This window comes from Diuraphis noxia, unplaced genomic scaffold, assembly GCF_037042655.1.
Source record: "Diuraphis noxia isolate RWA-SAM2 unplaced genomic scaffold, SU_Dnox_SAM2 contig0004, whole genome shotgun sequence".
Classification (NCBI taxonomy): Eukaryota; Metazoa; Arthropoda; class Insecta; order Hemiptera; family Aphididae; genus Diuraphis; species Diuraphis noxia.
Window position 1 is genome coordinate 58684966 of NW_028301714.1, and position 6000 is coordinate 58690965.

Sequence of the window (6000 nt, forward strand, 5' to 3'; positions counted from 1 at the left end):
ATGTATGTAACAATTGTAGTCTAATAAACTATGTATAATTTGAAGCTTTAATAATAAAAAAATTAAAAAATAATTTCTAAAAATAAATAAATAAAACTAAACCTAAACTTATCTACTGTATTATAACCATTATTACCGTTAATTGCTTTTCTTTTATCCTGCAAATCTTTACAATGTTAGTTATATAATTTAAATTATACTCGCATACCAATTTTTATCCAGCGTAAATCTTTTGAATATATAACTAAAGCTTGATTTGTATATTAATTAGAAAAATCAATACACCTGAATTATAATCGTGTCTTATTTCAATAAATTTCTTGTATCTGAAAAATAATTCCCTACAGTAACTGAATAAGAAAACATTAAAATAAATTTTCGTAAAACAACTATTTAAACAAAAAATTGACTCTGAAGCATTAAACAAAAATTTTAGATTTACGTTCAAAAGTTTGAACATAAAATAAATAGAATTAATAACTGTGACAAAATTACAATAACCGAGAGTCACAAAACACTTAACGAAATAAACATACTTTACTTATATACTTTCGTTATAATATACATAGGTAATACAAATATGTGTAATAGCCAGCACAGTTTTTAATCTGTTTACTGAATTCCACTAATTCCAGCCAGCATAATAATAAAATAAGTTGATTTTATTATTGAATAGATGCAAAATCAAAACTACCGCGGACTATTATCTGTAGTAAATATATAATACTTATTTATTATTTTTAGGTATTTATTATTATTTATTACTTATTACTTATTAGATAATAGATAGGTAACTTCTGTACTTAATGTTATAAATTCAAATTAATCTTAACTAAATACTTACCTATGGTTTATGGAGTTCAATGAATAGTTGTTGACATAAACTTCTCCAACGGCAGAATAGAAAAAAATGAACGAACATTTCATAATTAAATATTTTAACATGTACTAAAAAGGAATGCAAATAGTAAATGAACTAATTTATATTATAATCATTACCACATCATATGTTATATTATTATTAATATCAATAAGTTTATTTATACTCATATTATATTGTGTAATTATTTTTATAACATTGACATTCGACATATTTGAGGGAATAAAGAAATGCATTGTCGCAATAAAACATCTATACGGACATACAGATCAAACCATACATCTGGTACACAATTTACCATACATATATGTTATTATATTATAATATAACACTCAATATTAGCTAGTATATCATAAATTATAAACATATTGTTTTATTGTATATATTATGTTTACTGTGGATTGTAACATGAATTGTTTTTAATTCAGTAAATACTCAATACATGGGCCAAAGGGACAGTATAGTTCTCTGACTATAGAAAATCTACATAATATTTTATCTATAATAATATATTTGAAAGTATATCCTCAATAAGTCATTTATTTCTTATGTAATTGCCAGAGACATAATTTGAGTGAACAGAGACATGGAAATTTGCCACACCCTAAATATTGTTAAGACCAAATTTTTGGTGCCGAGCAAAATTGTAGCATGTTTGAAATGATGGGTCCATAACCGTAAATCGTTATCATTACAGTATTACACCTAGGGTTACCAGACGTCCTCTTTTCCCCGGACATAGGTATTTTCCTCTTTTTAAGTGTAAATAAAAACGTCCAGGGGGGGGGGGTTCAATATTGGAAAAGGTCAGAGTTTTTCATGAAATGTGAATTTTTTTAATAATCACCTCGATATCAGTATATAGGTATTTATATAATTGTCTTATTCTGTGTTAGTACTTATTTATTTCTAAATCACGGAGAAATTCTATAGTATTTAATTTATTTTCTTAAGTCTAAATATCAACTAATAAATGTGTATACAATTAAATATAATTTATACCTAATGATATATTATGTATATATTATATATCATATTATTATTACAGTAGGTGTAGGTAATAGGTACCTACATTATAAGAAAAATAAAATGTACTTATTAATAATTTTCATGATCTTGAAAAAAATGTCCTCTTTTATTGTCAACCATAAATGGTAACCCTAATTACACCACCGTAACAAAGAATATTATAAAACACTTTAAACGGTAATTTAACATCTGATTGATATCAATATATACTATAATATCTTATTAATATCTCGATAAACATATATAGCTGAATTGCTTAAAAAACTATATTTTGTTTTTGTTATAGATACTTATTTAAATAATTTACGGCCTGAGTCACAGAGAAAAATATACAAAAATTAAGTAGATCTGTTTTTGCACAACAATAACAAATAAAATGCACCTCTATGCAATCAAATATAATATTTTATACACTCGTAATATACTAATATTAAGTAGGTACAATATTCGTTCAATTCAAACAATCAAACGCGTTTTAGCCCAGGCAATGTCTCTTTACTATTTCTATTACGTTATTTGCTAATATACTACGTTATGGGCACCTATATATTGAAACGCCTTGTATGTCAATAAATCGGAATTCAACAGCGAAGTTTTTTTACACACACACACACACACACACATGCACTTATATCATTTACCAGCTGTGTGATGTAAAAAATGTAAATACATTGCATATATATATATATATATATATATATATACCTATGTAAAATCCCGCGATGAGTGACTATGCGGCTATATGGTGTTAGGTAGCGAATATATAATATATAAGTTGGCCGCGTTCCCACAGAAGGCCGTCACGACATATATCCAGTAAATCCTGCCGCCGGCATTTGCTACCGTGGGAGTCGGTCTGCAATTCTGCATCGGCGGGTATACATATATATTTATATATTTGTATATTCAATATTGTATATATGTGTATGAAATCGTGTATATCGTCTGTACATTGTATATACCTATATACGTGCATGCGGTAACACGGGGGTCGCTTCGATATTATTATGTTGTTACACACGCCTCGTGTATTTATATATATTATATATTATAATCTACTATACTAGGTACGACATTATAGGCTATATAGAGTATAGGTTACTATACATATATACTATAATTTTTATTATAGGCATTGCAATGCAACTGCACTATTTTCTGATAATTCTAGATCGATGTTGGCCCATACGTATAAAAGAAAATATAGCACTGGTACATAGTACCTATCATAATAATACGTACCTACTACCTATATATTATATATATTATACATCGTAAATCACAATTATATTATACACATGTAGGAGGTACCTTACTCCTATATTAGGTATATATTATAATAGTATATCAATATGTACATAACTCTTGTTATATAAAATATACATAGTTACACAATAAGGCACTGAGTGATTCATCGAATATAACAATTCTGATTTTGTAAATATTTATGAATACCTACTTAAAAGTTACAACTTATCTAATGTATAAAGATTATCCTTTTTTCAAATACTATTATTCTAATTTAAACCACCTTTTTGTAGTATACATTTTTGTTAAGTGGATGATTTTTTTAAATGTTGATTATGATGAACTTGAATTCAAACTAGTAAGTCAGTTTAGTTTCAAAGTTATAAAATATATTTTACGAAGGTACTTACTAAAATTACTAACTACTAAGAATAAAATTTCAATAATTATTTTAATGTTAGATTAAATATTACATCTGTTTTGAATTATTTTTTATATAAAACATTAAAACCACCATTAGTGATAATTATCCTTAAGAGGACGCCACACCCGCATTTGTTTTATCTGTCTTATAAACGTATCCAACATAGAAAATGTTTTGCTCGTGATAGAAATACTCAGTTTTTAAACCAAGCTAAGCAACCAAATTTTCACACTATATTATAAATAGGAGGGCATTTACTGCACTACATCGTTTTTATTTTTTCTAGATCACAAGTACAAAAAAAGTTTTTATTGATTAAAAATTCATTATTCCAACTTGAATAACTTTTTTTGTATTTGTGAAATCGAAACAATTAAAACGATGTTACACAGTAAAATACACACACACACACATATATATATATATATATATATATATATAGTATGTATATATTTTTTATTTAAACAAATGAGCCTTGTCGTCTATGGCCATTGGCGTACAAGAAGTTTAAAGTAAACAATTTTAAAGATACAGTATTTACATATTATATAAACAAAAACAGATTATAAACTATTTACCTATCAGATTGGTTTTAATCAAAAAGGTCATTATGCGACTTATGGTATCTAGATGGAGAGCTTCTGACATGATAGGTATTTGAAACCTTAGTTTACAGTAAAATATGTTTTCCTACTTATAGTGTACAAATTTGGTTACTATTATAGCTTAGACTTTAGCCCGAGTGGTAAAAAGATTTTGTTATGTTGTACCTACGTTTGTACCTACATTTGTAACTTAGTAAGACAAAAACAATACATACGGATGTGGCGTTTTTTAATCCTTTTATGTATTATACACATATAATATAGTATTGCATAATGTTTAATACTCAGAAACTCCCATTACAATTTCGATTAAGATGCGCAACAACGTTTGAAAAAAAAATAATCTACTACTAATTTTTGTTAAAAAATTATATATTATTATTGTTCTTTTAAAAAAATATAAGCTTATTTAACACTCCTAGCTGAAGCGGCGAGTGCTGTACACTATACCTACTTATAAATGACATAAAAAATTATAGTAATATAGGTATCTGAAAATATTTCCTTAAACACATTTATTCCCAAAAATCTGGATATTTAGTGGGTAAATAAAATGTTATAATACATATTATTTAAGGATAAATAATCTATTGCGTCAATCTTTAAAAATATATGATATTTTAATACGCATACACAATAGGTAGCTGGTGTTACCTGTAGGTATAAACAAGTATGATATACGCATATATTATGCATATAGCATCAAGACGCAGTAACAATAGTATATAATATACCCATGTAATATATTATTATACGAATACAATCCTATCTTCAGTATTATATATTTTGTGTACGTTTGTGTTTTAAATATCGAGGTGTATTGTGTATATAAGTGCTCTGTGTGTGTGTGTGTGTGTGTGTGTGTGTGTGTGTGTGTGTGTGTGTGTGTGTGTGTGTGTGTGTGTGTGTGTGTGTGTGTGTGTGTGTGTGTGTGTGTGTGTGTGTGTGTGTGTGTGTGTGTGTGTGTGTGTGTGTGTGTGTGTGTGTGTGTGTGTGTGTGTGTGTGTGTGTGTGTGTGTGTGTGTGTGTGTGTGTGTGTGTGTGTGTGTGTGTGTGTGTGTGTGTGTGTGTGTGTGTGTGTGTGTGTGTGTGTGTGTGTGTGTGTTACAAACGAAAAGTCTATATAATGCGGTCTAAGAATGCGCGTTTTGGAATTTCGTCGCGAGACACTGTTATAATATATATATATATATATATATAAGTGTGTGTGTGTATGGCGGCACGTGATGCGCGGCGGCTCGGCTTCGGCGGTTGGCTGTTTGGTACGGTCATCAGGTACGGCGCGCGTGTTCGCGGCTACGAAGCAGAAACCTGTGCGGTGGTACCGGGCTGGCGTCTGTCCGTCCGTACGTTTCTAGGATGCTCGGCAGGCTTGAACACGCACGAGCCGAATATATTATTATATGTATATGTATTATGTATATTTTACCTATAAACACATTATTATATATTATATACTTATATATAAATATATAATTTAGAGACGCACTCGTGAATGTGTAATGTATATACTAAAACGTATGTGTATAGAGTGCACGTGCTATTTATAATATATAATATTAAGATATGTATATACAGTAAAAATGTAAAATATAATAAATTATGTTATTATTATATTATTGTGTATTGGTGTGATGTATTGTATGCGACCCGAGGACAATATAGCAGCCATTCGAGGTTCAGAGAAACAGAAAGAAAATCGACTGGCTAAATAATAGACTAAATATAGATATGGCCCTCCGCAATGCTATAATTGTCAATATTTTGCTCACACTCATAATTATTGCAATCATACTTCTCGATGCGTCAAATGT